Raw genomic sequence first — 20,579 nt, forward strand, 5'->3', positions numbered from 1 at the left:
TCCCTTTCTCCTTGTGCCCTCCATCTTTCCCAACATCAGGGTCTTTCCCAGGGAGTCTTCTCTTCTCATGAGGTGGCCAAAGTATTGGAGCCTCAGTTTCAGGATCTGTCCTTCCAGTGAGCACTCAGGGCTGATTTCCTTAAGAATGGATAGGTTTGATCTTCTTGCAGTCCATGGGACTCTCAAGAGTCTCCTCCAGCACCATACAGATGGAAAATCCCAGGTTCCAAAAAAGGTTATTCATGTATGCCACTACTGCAGCCCATGTTTTGTTAGCCCAAAAACGGAAAACGAGGTCCCAACCAAAGAAGAATGGCAATTTAAACTCATAGAATATGCACAGCTTGCAGACTTAACATATAGAATAAGAGAACAAGAAGAACATACATTTAGAGAAGATTGGAAAATGTTTATTGAATATATGGGGGGAAATTGTGTACACTTGAAAACATTGGCAGCGTTAAGATAAATTCAACAGTGTAAATAAGTTTTGGTGGATGTAATAATGGAATACTGAATGGTTTAGTTTCTGTAAAATATGCAGGGGTTTATGGTATGCAAAATGAACCATGGAAAGAGAAGAAGGGAAGTCATTAATATTTTAAGGATTTTTAAATGAGTATTCTAAATTGTAAAACAAAAAATTTAACGATAATTTAAGCTCTGCTGGATCAGGTGAAAGGCCCATCTACTCCACCCCCCTGTTTTTGCAGAGGTCAACGAGATGCCCCAGGAAGTGTGCAAGGAGGAAAGAAGGTGAAGCAATTGTGTCAGGCTGGAGATTCCAGTAGTCTCGCACATTCCTACCTTCCATTTGTGCATCACTGTAGCTCTAAAACATAAGCTGTTTAGGAAGGAATATGCAGGAATAGAAAGACATTGTTTGTCTGAATATTTGAGAAAGAAGATACAATCATCAACTAAGTAAAACTAAGGCCGTGCTTGGATAAGTGTGTAAGTGTAAATACTTTGTATGTATTTTTCTGTGGCTATATGTTCTACAAGTAAAAGCTTTTTGAATATCAAGAGTTAGTACTGCACATGATTTGGCTTCCTAGCTGCAATTGAGCTACTCTGCTAACATGCATGTGGGAAGCTTGAGGTCTGATCTCCTGAATCTCCCAGTGGAGCTGAGAGAGGCCCCTATCTGAAGCACCTTTGAAAACGGTTGCCAGTCAGTAGGCAATACTGAACTAGATGAAGCAGGGGTCTGACCCCCAATATAAGGCACCTTTTGATGTTCCGACCTTTCAGGGATCTAAGCTTTACATTCGGTTTTCTGCGAAAGGAAATGTGTGCCAAAGAAGCACAAAAAAGTGACTTTTTGGGATTTACTCAGACTAATCTTGGATATCTGAAGCCTGTCATTTAAACAGAAGAAGACACTGTCTTTGAAAATGCTGTTTGATTAGTCTTCTGCTATTGTTCAGTTCTGAGCCCTCCCCTCTCATTAGCTAAGGAGTTCTTTTCAACATACGTGACAATATAGGCATCCATTGAGATGCCGATAGCTTTGCTACAGAAGAATGACTTTGAAGAAGTATGATATTTTTTGGGCATGGCTAAATTAACAAATTACAGTGGTACCTCGGGTTACATACGCTTCAGGTTACATACGCTTCAGGTTACAGACTCCGCTAACCTAGAAATAGTACCTCGGGTTAAGAACTTTGCTTCAGAATGAGAACAGAAATCGTGCTCTGGCGGCGCGGCAGCAGCAGGAGGCCCCATTAGCTAAAGTGGTGCTTCAGGTTAAGAACAGTTTCAGGTTAAGAACGGACCTCCGGAACGAATTAACCCGAGGCACCACTGTAATCGCAAGCAAGGGAAAACACACAGTAGTTGGGAGAGTTGTTTAATATCTCCTTTTATTAATTTGACTCCTGAATGTCAAGTGTACTGCTTGTCACAGTGGAGAAGAAGAAGAAGAAGAAGAAGAAGAAGAAGAAGAAGAAGAAGAAGAAGAAGAAGAAGAAGAAGAAGAAGAAGAAGAGGAGGAGGAGGAGGAGGAGGAGGAGGAGGAGGTGGAGGAGGAGTTTGGATTTGATATCCCACTTTATCACTACCCGAAGGAGTTTCAAAGCGGCTACCATTCTCCTTTCCCTTCCTCCCCCACAACAAACACTCTGTGAGGTGAGTGAGGCTGAGAGACTTCAGAGAAGTGTGACTAGCCCAAGGTCACCCAGCAGCTGCATGTGGAGGAACGGGGAAGTGAACCCGGTTCACCAGATTACGAGTCTACCGCTCTTAACCACTACACCACACTGGCTCTCTCTAAAGCAGAGGTTGGGTGGCCATCTGTCGTGAATGCTCTAGTTGAGATTCCCGCATTGCAGGGGGTCGGACTAGATAGCCCTAAGGGTCCCTTCCAACTCTATGATTTTATGAAATATCTAAAGGGCTGCCACATGGAAGAGGGAGCAAGCTTGTTTAATCCTGTTCAAGAGAACAGGACCCAAACCAATGTATCCAAACCACAAAAGGGGGGTTCCAACTAATCATCTGGAAGAACTTTCTGACAAGAACTGTTCAACCATGGAACGGTCTCCCTCAGGAGATGGTGGGCTCTCCTTCCTTGGATATTTTTAAGCAGAAGTTGGATGACCATCTGTCATGGATGCTTTAGCTGAGATTCCTGCATTGCAGGGGGTGGGATAGATGATGTCTGGGATCCCTTGCAACTCTACATTTCTGTGATTCTGTGCCTTTCTTATGCCTGAATTTGTATTCAGTATGAAATAATAAGCCTTCATCTTTGTTTTTATTTTAAAGTAGGATTTCTAATCTGTGTTTTAATCGGCGTTAGAGCTGATCCGTTAGTCATGCTGATTTATCCTTGTGTATCGCAAGCAGACATTCTTCACTGGCAATTGAAAAATAATAATCAGAGATAAAGGAGGAGGGGACATTGACACTTGATACTGTCACTTCAGCTTCAATATTTTTTGCAACATTTCATGTCATCCCCGTCACATTTTGCTGATATAACAGAAAGGCAGGTGTCATCAGGTGGATTCATGCAGATGCCCCTCAGAGCTTCACATTTTAACGGTGGTGGTACTGCAGAAAAGAAACAAATATCATTATTATTATTATTATTATTATTATTATTATTATTATTATTTCCAAAGAGTGAATAAGGAGGACACCAATTACATTCAGGTAGACTCTAAGCCTTTGGACTGAAGACAATTGTCCTATAGCCAGGATGCACTCATTCTGTAAAGAGCTTCAGGGGGTGGAATAGATGAGCTCTGAGGTGTCTCCCGACTCTAGGATTCTGAATATAGCTTGACAATGCATGCTGGGCTCCATATACAGCCTTGATATTCCCTCGTCTGAGACTCCTGATCACTTGCAGTGAGGACAGGATTAATAATACAGACAATTCCCCACTCACATGCGTTCAACTTGTGTGCGGCCGTGTAGCACACATACACATAGCACCGGGAAATTAATAATAATAGTAATAATAGTAATAATAATAATAATAATAATAATAATAATAATAATAATAATAATTTATTGATATGCCACCCATCTGACTGGGTTTGCCCCAGCTACTCTGGGTGGCTTCCAGCAAATTTAAACATCAAACATTGAAAACTTCCCTATACAGGGCTGCCTCCAGATGTTGTCCATAAGTCAGTTGTCTATTTCCTTGACATCTGACAGGAGGGTGTTCCACAGGGCAGGTGTGACTACCATGAAGAACCTAGGTGTGTTTCAATTCAGGAATGAAATTCAAACCCAGGAATGGCCAGAGAGAGCCAGAGAGCGTTTGTAGCTCATGAGGAGCCCGAAAGGGATGTCAGTGAGGCTCCCAGAGCTTTAATCCTAGTTGGGGATATTTTTGGATAAAATATGTATGGTATGGATTGGGGAGAGAGTGGTATAGGGATGCATAAAGAGTGTTTAGAGGGTCTTCCTCACTTTATGGATTTTCACTTATGCATGCAGGGGCAGAATGTAGCCTCCGTGTAAGTGAAGAGTTGCCTGCAGCAACAACAACAACAGCAACAACTTGTTTAGTCAGGCACTTAGGAATAACAAGAACATCTAAGATGAATATGCACAACTTGCATACGTAACATATAGAATAAGAGAACAAGAAGAACTTATGTTTAAAGAAGATTGGAAAGTGTTTGTTGAGTACAGTGGTACCTCGTTTACGAATTCATAGACCGAGTACTACGAATGGAAGCCAAACAGTGGAAGGGCACCAGCGGTGGGAGGCCTCATTATAGGGAAAGTGCACCTCAGTTTAAGAATGGTTTTGTTTAAGAACGGACTTCCGGAATGGATTAAGTTCATAAACCGAGGTACCATTGGCTCCCAGTATGTTTCCGAGCACAATTCAAAGTGTTGGTGCTGACCTTTAAAGCCCTAAACATCCTTGGCCCAGTATACCTGAAGGAGCAACTCCACCCCCATTGTTCAGCCTGGACACTGAGGTCCAGCTCTGAGGGCCTTCTGGCGGTTTCCTCATTGAGAGAAGTGAGGTTACAGGGAACCAGACAGAGGGCCTTCTCGGCAGTGGTGCCCACCCTGTGGAACGCCCTCCCATCAGATGTCAAAGAAATTAACAACTATCCTATTTTTAAAAGACATCTGAAGGCAGCCCTGTTTTGGGAAGTTTTTAACATTTAATGCTGTATTGTTTTTAACACTCAATTGGGAGCCGCCCAGAGTGGCTAGGGAAACTCAGCCAGAATGGCGGGGTATAAATAATAAATTATTATTATTATTATTATTATTATTATTATTATTATTATTATTATTATTATCATTATTTACAACTATATATAGAAAATAACTGTTTAAAGCTGAAAACGCTGGCAGCATTAAGATAAATTCAACAATGTATATAGGTTTTGATGGATGTAATAATGGAATGCTGAATGGTTTAGTTTCTGTAAAATATGCAGGGATTATGTAAAATGAACCATGGAAAGAGAAGAAGGGAAGTTACTGATATCTTAAGGATGTAAAAATGAGTACTTTAAATTGCAAAACAGAAAATTATATATATTGTTGTTATTCTATCTATCATCTATCATCTGTCTGTCTGTCTGTCTGTCTGTCTGTCTGTCTGTCTATATCTATCTATCTATCTATCTATCTATCTATCTATCTATCTATCTGGAATAACAACCAAGCACCCATCTTTGCAGAACTGCACATGACTTACATTTGCAGCATGTCTCATTAGCATGAGAGCATGGTAATGGAAGGGTGTCGTCGTCATCACAGTCTTTGTCTGATGAAGGTTGGCAGTAGCCCCCCCGGTCTTCACACTTCTCCTCAGGCGGCACTGTACAAAAAGCGGGGGACAAATAAGACTTCCATTAGCTGGGAGACAACTTGGCCTAGCCCTTACCCCACCACCACCACCACCACACACACACCCTAAAAGGTAGTTTGATGTACATCAAGGAGTGTAGGAGCCAACTCCCCCACCCTGGCCAAATCTGGTCTGCCAGGTCTCCCATTTGGCTCATGGGGCCATTTTTGCAACACCACGCCCACCTTCCCCACACATGACGTCGCGGTTGCCCATCCCTGGAGAAAGAAGGATCGGTTCATCTGCTGATAGTAGAATAGAATCAAAGAATCGTAGAGCTGGAAGGAACCACGAGGGTCAACCTTTCGAAGGAACCTTTTGCCCGACATGGGGCTTGTATCCAGAACTCTGAGCTGCAGGGGGAAGTTCCATCCTACTTGCACTTTTAGTGCAAAGCCTTTCCTGATCAGGAGGGGGTTTGCATTAAAATCAAATTTCCCTCTCCATTTTATAGCAGGGGTCTCAATTGTCCTTGCTGGCCATCAAATGATGGGCAATGTGGGAGAGTCTTTCAGTTCCCATTGAAACCACTGTTGAAATTCCGGGGGGGGGGGGTCTCCATCATACCAATGGCTTCAATGGAAATTGCTCTCCCCCCCCCCTTGCAGGAAGGTGAGTGCCCATTAACAGTAGTACCTCAGGTTAAGTACTTAATTCGTTCCGGAGGTCCGTTCTTAACCTGAAACTGTTCTTAACCTGAAGCACCACTTTAGCTAATGGGGCCTCCTACTGCTGCCGCACCGCCGGAGCCCGATTTCTGTTCTTATCCTGAAGCAAAGTTCTTAACCTGAAGCACTATTTCTGGGTTAGCGGAGTGTGTAACCTGAAGCATATGTAACCTGAAGCATATGTAACCCGAGGTACCACTGTATATCCTATTAGAGAACCATATCAAGCTCTCCCACCCATCAGCTGATGGGCTGAAGAAGCAAGCCTGCTTTCTGTTTTTGGTTTTTTAAAAAAGATATTTATTAAAGTTTCAACATATTACAAAAATAAGAGAAAAAAGAAAGGGGAAAAAAGAAAAGAAAAAAGAAAATGAAAATACAAGGTAAAAACAGTTAAAAACAGATCAGTCTTTCCATATCTTATCCTTCATTTGCTTGTTTCCCTGACCTCCTCACACCTCCCTTTTTTGTATTCCAGTTCAATTAGTTAATTCAGCAAATCCTTTCCCTCTTTGATTTTATCTTAATCTTTTATCTTAATATATTATAACTTTAGATTATCACCTGCTAACAATCCATTTTTACATATTCCTTTATAACATTGCTGCTAAAAACCACTTAACTTCAATCCAACATCATTCTAACATTCATTAATTTTACAGTATTTCTGTAGACAGTCTTTAAATTTCTTCCAATCTTCTTCCACCGACTCTTCTCCCTGGTCTCGGATTCTGCCAGTCATTTCCGCCAGTTCCATGTAGTCCATCACCTTCATCTGCCATTCTTCCAGGGTGGGTAAATCTTGTGTCTTCCAATACTTTGCAATAAGTATTCTTGCTGCTGTTGTAGCATACATAAAGAAAGTTCTATCCTTTTTTAGCACCAATTGGCCAACTATGCCCAGGAGAAAGGCCTCTGGTTTCTTCAGAAAGGTATATTTAAATACCCTTTTCATTTCATTATAAATCATCTCCCAGAAAGCCTTAATCCTTGGGCATGTCCACCAAAGGTGAAAGAATGTACCTTCAGTTTCTTTACATTTCCAACATTTATTATCGGGCAAATGATAGATTTTTGCAAGCTTGACTGGTGTCATGTACCACCTGTAAATCATTTTCATAATAGTCTCTCTTAAGGTATTACATGCCGTAAACTTCATACCTGTGGTCCATAACTTCCCAGTCAGCCATCATTATGTTATGTCCAACATCTTGTGCCCATTTAATCATAGCAGATTTCACCGTTTCATCCTGAGTATTCCATTTCAACAGCAAGTTATACATCTTTGACAAAATCTTGGTTTTGGGTTCTAACAATTCTGTTTCCAATTTTGATTTTTCCACCTGGAAGCCAATTTTCTTGTCCAAATTATATGCCTCCATTATCTGATAATAATGAAGCCAATCTTGCACTTTATTTTATAGTTTTTCAAAACTCTGCAATTTCAATCTGTCTCCCTCTTGTTCCAAAATTTCCCAATATTTCGGCCATTTGGCCTCCATATTGAGCTTTTTCTGAGCCTTCGCTTCCATCGGTGACAACCACCTTGGTAAGCGGTGGATTTTAACTTCCTTTCCTCTCTTTTTGCAGGAAAATATAGTTCACACCTTTCCCCCCTCCTCTCCTGCCGCCAAGGGGGGAAATCCCTTGTTTTGATGTTAGGATTATAGTCCTTTTCAATCGACTTTCCAGGTTTTAGCTTACAACTTCTTTGCTTTACTCTATTTACAAGAAACGGAAGGCGGACTTCCTGTTTATGCCTCCTCGCTTCGGTACCGAATTAAGTCTTTATTTTCCTTTATTTCCAAATTTAGCCTACTCAGATTGTCACAGGAAAAGGTCAGCGCTCTCCGGTAACGGCTGTGCGGCTTCGCTCCACGGAAGAAGCAGTTGACTCTCAGCACTGTGCCGCTTGCCCCGTTTCGCTCCAGAGCCCGTAATTGGGTTCCTTTACAAATTGGGGGGGGTGCGAAAGGTGCCCGCCAAGTCCCACGGTCACAGGCTTCACCCGCCTGTGATTTTTTAAAGGGTCCCCGCTTCGCCGTAGCGGAACAGACCCGATTTCCGTAGAGCCAGTCCCTCCGGATCAGAGGGAGTCCGCCATTACCGATGGCGCCACCCCGGATGAAGCAAGCCTGCTTTCTGTTGTGGGGAGGCCTTGCTACCTGCAAGCAACAGCTGGATAGCTCAGTTGGCTACAGCATGGTGCTGATAATAATAATAATAATAATAATAATAATAATAATAATAATAATAATAATTTATTATTTGTACCCCGCCCATCTGGCTGGGTTTCCCCAGCCACTCTGGGCGGCTTCCATAGAAACCAAAAAACCACTAAAATATCATACATTAAAAACTTCCCTGAACAGGGCTGCCTTAAGATGTCTTCTGAATGTCAGGTAGTTGTTTATCGTTTTGACATCTGATGGGAGGGCGTTCCACAGGGCGGGTGCCACTACCAAGAAGGCCCTCTGCCTGGTTCCCTGTAGCTTCTCGCAATGAGGGAACCGCCAGAAGGCCCTCGGTGCTGGACCTCAGCGTCCGGGCAGAACGATGGGGGTGGAGACGCTCCTGATAATGCCAAGGCTGGTGGTTCAATCCCCGTAAGGGACAGCTGCATTGCAGAGGGCTTGGACTAGATGAACTTCTGGGTCCCTCCTATCTCTATGAAGTCTTGACTTCAGCTCGACACACCTGCCAAATTTGGCACGCAAGGCCAAAACTCAACAGAATCTGGCCCACAGAACCAAAAATGTGCCCCCCTCCCCGTTCCAGCATCATGCCTAACTAGAATAATGCACCAAAGAAAGTCTCCTCTGTTGCAAAACAGAACACTCTGAACAACAATAAGCAACACGTCAGCTAATAATACTGACAATATTTTTCTATAACACTATACTGTTTCAAATCTGGAAGGACACATCCTGAAGCTGAGGCTCCAATACTGAGGCCACCTCATGAGAAGAGAAGGCTCCCTGGAAAAGACCCTGATGTTGGGAAAGATTGAGGGCACAAGGAGAAGGGGATGACAGAGGACGAGATGGTTGGACAGTGTTCTCGAAGCTACTAACATGTGTTTGACCAAACTGCGGGAGGCAGTGGAAGACAGGAGTACCTGGCATGCTCTGGTCCATGGGGTCACGAAGAGTCGGACACGACTAAACAACTAAACAACAGCAATTGTTTCAAAATTCATAAACAGAAGACATATAATATGTGCATGGAGTCACAAACTAATAAGAATCAAATAAATGTTCCATGAACAGTTCTTCCAGGATAATGAACTGTTTCAATGATAAATCTTCATCAGCAAATTAAGAGTACCCAAAGGTACTTCAAATGGCCATAGATCAGCTATTACTAGAAAGTGTAGTGTCCTGGAAGAACTGTACTGTCTACTGCTGTTCTCGGAGCACCCTATTTTGACGTTTGGAGCACCCATCATCTCACGTTTGTAGGAATATTGACTGTGGCAAGCCATTCTGCCTCCATTTCAGTGATCTTTGACAGTGACTTGCCACTCCTACCAGTCCTGTTCATGGAACATTTATTTTATCCGTATTAGTTTGTGACTCCATGCACATGTTATATGTCTTCTGTTTATGAATTTTGAAGCAGAAGAAAAAGAGTTTGGATTTGATATCCTGCTTTATCACTACCCGAAGGAGTCTCAAAGCGGCTAACATTCTCCTTTCCCTTCCTCCCCACAACAAACACTCTGTGAGGTGAGTGAGGCTGAGAGACTTTAGAGAAGTGTGACTAGCCCAAGGTCACCCAGCAGCTGCATGTGGAGGAGCGGAGACGCGAACCCGGTTCCCCAGATTACGAGTCTACTGCTCTTAACCACTACACCACACTGGCTCTCAGTATAGAAACAGTATAGTGTTATAAAAATAAATTCAGTATACAGTGGTATCTCCGGTTACGAACGGGATCCGTTCCAGAGGCCCGGCCGTATCCTGAAAACTTCATAACCGGAGGCATCCTTCTGTGCATGCACAAGATGTACAGAGCGCTTCTGCACATGTGAGTACAGCAAAACCTGGAAGTATACACTTCCGGGTTTGCCGCGGCCGTAACCTGAAGATTCCGTAACCTGGAGGTTACACAACACGAGGTACCATTGTATTATTAGCCGATGTGTTGCTTGTTGTTCAGAGTACCTAGAATAATGGCCAGCTAAGGGGGGGGGGTTGTGTGTTTTTCGTAATGATGAAGCTTCCTGCAATAGTAGACTAAGCAGCTGTGGTTCCACAGAGGACAGGGGGCAACAGGCGTCACCTTGCACTTTGCCTCAGGAAGCAAGATGCTTTGGGCTGACCCTAGCTAGTGCCTAGGACCACAGCTTCAGGAACATGGGAAACATGACAAGCTGGCTAATACTGAGTGAGACCACTGGTCCGCCTAACAATATTGTCTACAGTGAATGGCAGCAATTCCCAGGGTTTCAAATGGAGTTTTCCCCTAACCCTATTAGGAGATGCTAGGGATCAAACCTGGGACTTTCTGCATGAAAAAGCAGGTGCTTTTTGTCTCCAATTACTTTTTGGCAATTGTTACTTTTATTTTCCTTGATTAGTTAAATAAAAGTGCAAGCATAGAAAAGAAAAAAAAAGAGAGCAACAAAGAATCAACAATCTAAACCATAAGGAGTCACAGCCTGGAAGGATTAGATGGATGCGGTGCAAATCAAAAGGAATAGTGAAGTATTACATCATGCAAAGATTCCCTTTACAAATAATAAATATTATCAGTGCTTTTTTTCTGGGGGGATGCAGGAGTACACATACCCCTAAACATTTTGTGAATCTTTGTACTTCCGTCCATTTACTGCATTTATTTTTCCCCAATTTGAGCTCCAAAAAGGTGATTTTCTTGAGTCAAAATGAGAGTACCCCTAAACATTTATTTAGTAATAGTGATAGTAATAGTAATTTATAGTAATTAGTAATTTATTAGTAATTTATTATTTGTACCCCCACCCATCTGGCTGGGTTTGCCCAGCCACTCTGGCTGACTTCCACAGAGATCAAAAATACACTAAAATGTCACACATTAAAAGCGTCCCTGAACAGGGCTGCCTTAAGATGTCTTCTGAATGTCAGGTAGTTGTTTATCGCTTTGACATCTGATGGGAGGGTGTTCCACAGGGCGGGTGCCACCACTGAGAAGGCCCTCTGCCTGGTTCCCTGCAGCTTTGCTTCTCGCAATGAGGGAACTGCCAGAAGGCCCTCGGCACTGGACCTCAGCGTCCGGGCAGAACGATGAGGGTGGAGACGCTCCTTCAGGAGAGCATCTTTTTTTAGGGTAAAAAGCACTGAATATTATTATTATTCCCCACCTGTGTGCCCCACAGCTGTTGAGAATGAAGGCTTAAATGAGCCAGACGTTTGCATATACTGGTAGCACTGAGCAACCATTTGCCCCAAAATTTGTGTAAGAAATGAAATCATGCCATATATCATGAACTACCCTGAGATCTTTGGATGAAGGGTGGCATCTAAATCTAATCAATCAATCAATCAATCAATCAATCAAAAGGTCATTCGAGCTCTGCCCTTTCAATATTTTTGATTTATGAGATATATTTTTAAGAAGGGCACTTTCCCAAACCCTCAAATACCAGCCATCCAAATTATTGAGATTAAAGGTCTTCCAGGACTTGCCTATACATTCCCAGGCTGCTGTTGAGAGATGAGAAATTCAGATCCCTCCATTTGGACTCGCCTCCCTCCCTATCCCTCCACCTGAGCTTTCCTCTTACCAGCAAATGTGTGAAAGAGGAGAGCAACCAAAGCAAAGAGCAGGTAAGGAAGTCCCATGGCTGAAGTTTTCTCTGAACACTCAAGGTTGCTGGAAGGAAGCCTCTCCACAGCCGACCCGGATCAAAATCTGGATAAGATCAGGATGTTTCCCTCTATTTATATGGATGTGGAGACAATTTGCTGTGGTGCACATGCAAATTGTGTAGCCAGGCATTTATATTGTGTCATGAGACAATCAGAAAGGACCTGAGTCAGTTTGGCAGTAAATTAGTAATGATCTATATCTGGAAGAACTAAGGCAAAAAATAATGATGATAACCCACACAAAAAATCTGTTCAGATGGGTGCAAATCAAAGCAAGCATGGATAGTGCTATGCAGTGTAGCTTGACTCAGAAGTAGAGCTGAGAAAGATATTTGGTTTGTTTCGCATTTGGCACACATTACTTGGCTGGGGAAATTGCATTGAAAATTCAGAGAAGTGCAAATTTCAAAGGACGGCTGTGTTTTGCTTCCTTTGTAGTTTTAGAAAGTATGAATTAGAGAAGTTTCCTTATAAATTTTGAATTGAAATTCTCCACCCCATGGCAGGGCCACAATACAGTGGCACCTCAGCTTACAAACACCTCGCGTTACAAACACTTCAGGTTACAGACTCAGCTGACCCGGAAATAGTACCTTGGGTTAAGAACTTTACCTCCGGATGAGAACAGAAATCGTGCACCGGCAGCGCAGCAGCAGCGGAAAGCCCCATTAGCTAAAGTGGTATCTCAGGTTAAGAATGGTTTCAGGTTAAGAACGGATCTCCGGAACAAATTAAGTACGTAACCAGGGGTACCACTGTATCTCGAATGGCCTAGTAGCCGAACAAATCGGCTCCTGAATGCTGCAAACCCAGAAGCAGGTGTTCCGGTTTGCAAATGTTTTTCGGAAGCCGAACTTCCGACATTGCTTCCGCGGCTTCCAATTGCATGTAGGAAGGTCCTGCAGCTAATCGGAGGCCGCACCATGGTTTTTGAACAGTTCCTGGAGTCGAATGGGCTCCTGAAACAGATTAAGTTCAAGAACTAAGGTACAAGGAATGGTTGAGTTGGGTATGTTCAGCTTGCAGAAGAAAAGACAGAGAGGTGAGAGGGTGCCTGAAGTCCCCTTGGGAAGAGGTGGTGGTTCTGTGATAGAGGAGAAACTTCTTTGTCTGCAGAAATTTTCAAGTTCAGTGGATGTTTGGCTGAAGGAAGCTTATTGGTATCGCTAAGAGAGTGTCTCCATTGAGATCTCCCATTTATTTAAATTTTAAGGACAGCCTTTTCCACCCTGGCACCCTCCAGATCAAGGGAATGGAACAATGTCCCTATGAAGAAAAGTTGCAGTGTTTGGGATGTTTAGTTTATTATCTAGAACAGGCATAGGCAAACTCAGCCCTCCAGATGTTTTGGGACTTTGCTTCAGGATGAGAACAAAAATCATGCGGCAGTGGTGTGGCGGCAGCGGGAGACCCCATTAGCTAAAGTGGTACCTCAGGTTAAGAACGGTTTCAGGTTAAGAATGGACCTCCAGAACGGATTAAGTTTGTAACCAGAGGTACCACTGTACAGTGGTACCTTGGATTACATACGCTTCAGGTTACATACGCTTAAGGTTACAGACTCCGCTAACCCAGAAATAGTACCTCGGGTTAAGAACTTTGCTTCAGGATGAGAACAGAAATTGTGCTCTGGCAGCGCAGCGGCAGCAGGAGGCCCCATTAGCTAAAGTGGTGCTTCAGATTAAGAACTGTTTCAGGTTAAGAAAAGACCTAAGGACCTCCGGAACAAATTAAGTACGTAACCAGAGGTACCACTGTATATCTAAAAAAACAAACCACACTAGTATATGTCCTAACAAACAAAATGGGGACTAGAGTGTTCAACTAGATTCTGCAACAGCAGGGTTCAAATCCTCACTCAGCCATGAAACTCACTGGGTGACCTCAGGTCAGTCAGTCACTTTCTCTCAGCCTAACTCACCTCACAGGGTTGTTGTGAGGTTGAAGTGGGGATGAGATCTATCTAATGGCACCAAAGAGAAAACTGGACTGCTTGCATATTGAATAACAGGTGATTTGTTATGTTTTGCTCAGGCTTTCCTAGACCCAGAAAATTGGTCCCTGTTTGATACATTGATTTAAAAACAAAAACAAAACCCAGCCACAATGGCTAGGCTCTTTCTCTGTGGTCAGATGTAGTCAAGCTTCTGGTTTCCAGTTGTTGGAAATTACAGGAGAGGAGAGTTCTCTTATTCTCAGATCCTGCATACAGTTTTCATATTGGCACCTGGTTGGCTACTGGGAAAGCAGGATTCTAGACCGGATGGGCATTGTTCTGATCTAACAGGGTCTTCTTATCTGGTACTCAGAGTAATCAATCCACAACTTAGGATCTCTGGTCTCAGTTTAGGACGTAACACTAACAAAACAGACTGGTAGGTATCTGTTCCTTGTTCAGCTTTTTTTGGGAGTGGGGTAACAGATACAGAATTTAAGGGGCAGGGACTGAGGAATAAGCATGTGGTTATGGAAGTTCCAAGTGTCACACCCTGTTGGATCTGGGGTCAGAGCCCAGATAAGGTGACCAGTTTGCCTTTGATCAAGACAGACAAGGAGAAAACAAAGGCTCAAAATTCATTGTGCCGCTACTGTACAAACAAAAAGGTTCGGCGTGTACACCTGGCAGACACAGGATCGCCTTTGACTGCAATGTGTCAGCCAAAATTCATCCTGGGCCAATGTAAAAAAATGTGTCTATAACTGGCTTAGGTCACAGGAAACCTATAAAGAACATACCACCATAGCCTCAAAACTGAATCGCCATGTTTTTGACCTGCTGCGTTACGAACCGGATTTTAAACCTACACTTTTTAAAACTTGCATTCACTGAGTTGAAAACGGTCTGAACACTCCTTTGCTTGAGATACTGGTTTATGAAGATCCCACCTTGGTAAATCCAGGTTGTAGGTTTCTGGCAGTGAACAAATGGCATCAGCCATGCTGGCCGGGGTCCAATCCTGAGTGAAAACCTCTTGATGTATCTGCCTACAATTCGCCAGGCTTATTCTACTCTGGATTATTATTATTATTTGTTGTTGTTGTTGTTGTTGTTGTTTATTCAACTATACCTGGAGGTCTCAGGGCAGTTCACAACAAGACCACAACATATCAAATCAAACCAAAAGCAGTAACCCAATAACCCCCCTATAGGAAATAAGCTCCTATGCATATGAATTTAGGTAAAAAAAAAGGTAAGGTAAAGGACCCCTGGATGGTTAAGTCCAGTCAAAGGGGTTGCGGTGTTCATCTCGCTTTACAGGCCGAGAGAGCCGATGTTTGTCCACAGACAGCTTTCTGGGTCATGTGGCCAGCATGACTAAGCAGCTGCTGGTGCATGGAGCACCATGTCGAGTGCCAGGGAGCACTGAAACACTGTTTACCTTCCCACCACAGTGGTACTTATTTATCTACTTGCACTGGCATGTTTTCGAACTACAGTGGTACCTTTGGTTGTGGACAGGATCCATTCCGGAGCTCCAGTTGGATCCCGAGGTTTCCACAACTGGAGGGACTGCTTCTGCGCATGCAGGCACAGCGGTAGAGAGCTTCTGCGCATCCCTACTTCATGTTATAGCTAAGTTGTTGGTGAACACATTAAAAACACATTGTCAAACCCACATTTTGAACGTTTATTTGATGAGCTGATGAGTTCGGCTCACTGAGATCGCTGAGACCTCTAGTACAAGTGCAGCCTTGACTTGCTTCTCCAAGTGAAGATCTGTCTTAGTTTTCATCAGGAAATCAGGGGTGAACGTTTGTCCTCGCAAATCCGAGCTCTTCAGCAGCAACATCAAGCCTTGCAGCATTTGTGATTTGGACCACAATAGCCACGTATTTGCCCCTCGGGGCATGGAGCAGGTTTTATCACGCAGTAACCCCCCATCTCATCACAGGGGATAAGGTGCACCCCTGCAGAAAACAAACATATCATTTCAGTGTTTTTATCTAGGGTGTGAATTCAGAGCTGTGAGTAGTTTGGACACCAGGCAATGGGAATCCCTGTGGTCTTAAACAGCTACAGTTTTGCCCCCACACTTCAGTACACTTTTGCTGATTCTGTCTGCAGAACCAGTGGCCCTTTGCATGTTACACTGTCCTGAAGGAGGCTGAGTTACGATTTAGTCAGAAATAAATGAGATTGATTTCCATGGCACCTGCTTCAAACCATGTGTGCTTAGGACCAAAGAATCTTACTTAATGCATTGCAGCAACGACATAGCATTAAACAAAAAAGTGCTTTCTATTTGGCCAAACCCCCTTCCATTAAACAACTAATCTGCACCCCTTAACTCCCCAGTCTGAGCTGCCCTCTTACCTGTGAAAACTTGGAAGAGCAGAACAACCATAGCAAAGAAAATGTGGAAGAACTTCATGGCCAAAGTTTTCTCTGAGATCTCAAGACATCTGGTGAGAAGCAGCTTCAAGACAAAGTGACGGTGGATCTGGATACAAATTGAAGATCCCCTCTATATACAGGTATAGGAATTTAGAGACAAAGGAATGTTGGAATGAGGGCACTCAAGGCTGTTTGCCATGCTGAGCTTGCACAATTCGTTATCAGCAAAGTTGCCCCAATCCATTTCAACATGGACTCTAAACTGAGAAAGAACTGGTCCTGTTTTGATGAAAAGATTGCAACTTGTCCAGCCTGAGGTAGACAAATTACTTAGATAATTGAGGGAGATGACTTGTCATCTTATCTCTTAGATCACCTTGAGGAAAGGTGAAGGTGTCAGAACAGTATTGGAACATCACTAGACTCCACTCTCCCTTCCTGTGGTTTCCATCAAGTGGGGCTCAGTACAGGTAAAGGTAAAGGACCCCTGGAAAGTTAAGTCCAGTCAAAAGCAACTATGGGCCTAGGGAGCTGGCGTTTGTCCATAGACAGCTTTCCGGGTCATGTGGCCCTCATGACTAAACCACTTTTGGCACAACGGAACACAGTGGCGGAAACCAGAGCAGCGCACGGAAATGCCGTTTACCTTCCCGCCACAGCGATACCTATTTATCTACTTGCACTGGCATGCTTTCAAATTGCTAGGTTGGCAGGAGCTGGGACAGAGCAACAGGAGCTCACGCCATTGCTGGGATTCGAACCGCTAACCTTCTGATCGGCAAGCCCAAGAGGCTCAGTGGTTTAGACCACAGCGCCATCTGTGTCCCCTGGGGCTCAGTACAAACGCCTACATAACTCCTTAAAAAATCATTAATTCACAGCTCATGAATAACCAGTTGCTGAAAAACCAAAGAAGCGGGGAGTGCTCTTATGCTTGATTCCTGTTTCCCCAGGCATCTGGTTGGCTGCTGTGAGAACAGGATGCTAGATTAGATGGGCCGTGGGCCAGATCCAGCAGGCTCATATCTTACTTTTCTATAAACAGCTGAAACATATTAGAGGGTTGCAATTTCATTCACAGTACAGAATGTAAAGCCAAGAGAATGGAAAATAAATATATTATAGTGCAGCCTGCACCATGTTGCCCTATGAAGTGCACTTGTTCACTGTACCAGCCAGTCAGCCAGTCTTGGCCATCTCTCTGATTCCACCCCCCATTCCCAACCAGCCACCCCCAATTTCTGTGATTGACTTAGCCAGCCACCATGGCCATTGAGCATGCATGTTTCTTGCTGGGATGTTTTGGGCTCCCCTCCATTAGGAGTATTTTATAATGATTTGCCATTCAGTGTGAAGGCAACCACAGAACCTCAGAGTATGCACCACACGCTTCTGCCCCTTTGCCAAACTTCCCTGGGGTGCCCATGGTTGCCGCGTCAGATCTCTTTCCTGACATGTGGGGAAGAACATAGCTCAATGGTAGAACACATCCATTGCATGCAAAAGGTCCTCAGTCCAATCCCTAATATGTCCAGGTAAGGGTGGGAAAGACCCCCACTGGGAACCCTTGAGAGCCTCTGAAGGGGATTGTTGGCAATACAGTCGTACCATGGAAGTCAAATAGAATCCGTTCCAGAAGTCCGTTCAACTTCCAAAATGTTCGAAAACCAAAGTGCGGCTTTAATTAAGTTTATTTAAAAGTTTATTTAAAAGGAAAAAAAACACATCCAGAGCATGGCGATCTGCCTGCTCTCATTAATCTTAGTTGCTCAGTCTGACTCATTGTCCTTCGCCAACAGAAAGAACGCCAAAATCCTGCCTTTCATCTCCTTCCCTTCCATTGCTCTTTGAACTTCTCCAACCTCCTCATTCGAGGACTGCACGTCTTGCCTAGCTCTTCCCCAGAAGACTCAGCCTCTGATACTGGCTTATCTGCTGGTTGCCTGGCAACGCTTTGGCCAACTTCCAACTCTTCCTCTCCTTGGGAGCTAATAGTGTCTTGCCTGGGAAGGAGGCAGCCTGGGCTGTCTTCTCTAAACTCAGACAGTTCTCAGCTGAAGAGTGGGCTCCTTGCTCAATTTCTGAGGCCAACTCTTCTGCTGCAGTGTGGGGGAGGGCACATTCCAGACACTTTTGTGTTTGCGGTGTTTGGGAGCCAAACAGTTTGGGAACTAACCTGTTCCAAAACCAAAGTATGATTGTACTGAGCTTTTATAGTCTGAAAATAAGGCAGCTTCCATGTCCCAAACAACCTGAGAAGAAGAGGAAAAGGGCATTGCTGCAACTGCCCTGGTTGGCCTGAAAAATCAGGATTGCTGTATTTTGAAGCTCAGTACACTGCACCTTTCACCTGCTGGTGTGAACACATGGACCCATCAACCTCCGGATGCATTGGGTGATTTAATGATAACCCCTTTAGTTGGCCCAGCTTGCAGCAAGGGTCAAGGTGGAGTTTTATGGCCATCATTTTAAAGACTGGTCAGGTAACATGCCAGGCATGCAGGCAGAGTGTGATCTGTGGTGCAAGAAGAGTCTTGCAAGTGTGCAGGAATGTCCATTCAGCCACAAAATGTCGGTGGGTCTACTAATTTTCTTATGAGAAAGGAAGGAAACATATGCCACCAATGCAGTAAAAATCCACTGGTTTGAAAGACAGTAGATGGGCTCCAGCTTCTGACACTATGGGGCAGCTCATGGGTAGGGAAACTTTGTGTCTTGAAGATACTGCTGAACTATTTATTGGGGTGCACATAGGCTCTATGTGGGGGCTGAATAATGAGGCACATTAGGGTAATTCAGAGATCTCAGCCCTTCAGTTTGATGTGTGATGTCAAGAATTCCACAAGACACCTGGAATATGGTGCCCACTTCTGGGCACCACAATTTAAGAAGGATGTTGATAAGCTGGAATGTGTGCAGAGGAGGGCAACTACGGTCATACCTCAAATTGAATGTGCTTCAGGTTGCACGCTTTTGGGTTGCGCTACGCGGCAACCTGGAAGTAACGGAGTGCGTTACTTCTGGGTTTCGCCGTTCGCACATGCACAGACGCTCAAATTCACGGAAGACGCACATGCATGGAAGCGGCGGAATGCAACCCGTGCACGCACAGATGCGCCGTCGCATCTTACTTTCCATTCAGGATGCAAACGGGGCTCGGGAATGAATAATAATAATAATAATAATAATAATAATAATAATAATAATAATTTATACCCCGCCCTCCCCAGCCAAGGCCAGGCTCAGGGCAGCTAACAAGCAATAATAAAAACAAGCTGAATGAATACAACTTAAAAACAAAATTAAAATACAACATTAAAATATTGAAACAGTAAAATATTAAAATGTAGCCTCATCGCAGGAGGAGAAAGGAAAAGAAAAAAGAAAGAGAGGGAGGGAATCAAATTGGCTCCAAGCCAAAGGCCAGGCGGAACAACTCTGTCTTACAGGCCCTGCGGAAAGAAATCAGATCCTGCAGGGCCCTGGTCTCATGAGGCAGAGCGTTCCACCAGGCCGGAGCCAGAGTTGAAAAGGCCCTGGCTCTGGCTGAAGCTAATGTAACTTCCTTAGGGCCCGGGACCACTAGGGTGTTGCTGTTTATGGACCTTGAGGCTCTTTGTGGGGCATACCGGGAGAGGCGGTTCCCGTAGGTACGAGGGTCCTAGACCATGAAGGGCTTTAAAGGTCAAAACCAGCACCTTAAATCTGACCCTGTACTCCACCAGGAGCCAGTGCAGCTGGAAAAGCTCTGGGTGAATATGCTCCCATGGCAGAGACCCCGTGAGGAGCCTCGCTGCAGCATTCTGCACCCGCTGGAGTTTCTGGGACAGCTTCAAGGGCAGCCCTGCGTAGAGCTTTGCATCCCGAGGTACCACTGTAGAGTGATCAAGGGTCTAGAAGCCAAGCCTTATGAGGAACTCTTGAAAGAACTGGAAATGTTTAGCCTGGAAAAAGAAGACTGAGAGGAGTTATGATAGGCATCTTCAAATATTTGAAGGGCTGTCACATGGTGGATGGAGCAAGCTTGTTTTCTCCTGCTCTGAAAGGCTGGACTTGAATCAATGGTTTCGAGTTGCAAGATATGAGGTTCTGATTAGACATAAGGAAAAGCTTTTTGACATTAAGAGCTGTTCAACTGTGGAACAGTCTCCCTTGGGAGGTGGTGGAGTCTCCTTCCCTGGAGGTTTTTAAAGCAAAGGTTGGATAGCCATCTGTCATGGATGCTTTAGCTGAGATTCCTGTATTGCAAGGGATTGGGCTAGATGACCCTTGGGCCCCTTCCAACATGAAGATGCTATGATTCCATGTTTTAAGGTCTCTATCACTAAGCTGTGGCCCTGGTGGAAGAGAAATTAATGGAATGCTAGCCTGCTTTTTCT

At 44.1% G+C, this 20,579-nt stretch overlaps 1 long non-coding RNA gene across 1 annotated transcript; it reads right to left on the reverse strand.

The window, feature by feature from the left end:
- Positions 1 to 225: 225 nt before the first annotated feature.
- Positions 226 to 11,976, reverse strand: LOC310702853. Its single transcript, XR_014523706.1, has 3 exons — positions 11,780 to 11,976; positions 5,192 to 5,314; positions 226 to 3,060 (listed from the first exon to the last, which is right to left on the reverse strand). It is a non-coding gene; the product is annotated as an uncharacterized lncRNA (long non-coding RNA).
- Positions 11,977 to 20,579: the final 8,603 nt, after the last annotated feature.

Source organism: Podarcis liolepis (assembly GCF_965112155.1).
Source record: "Podarcis liolepis genome assembly, chromosome: 3".
Classification (NCBI taxonomy): Eukaryota; Metazoa; Chordata; class Lepidosauria; order Squamata; family Lacertidae; genus Podarcis; species Podarcis liolepis.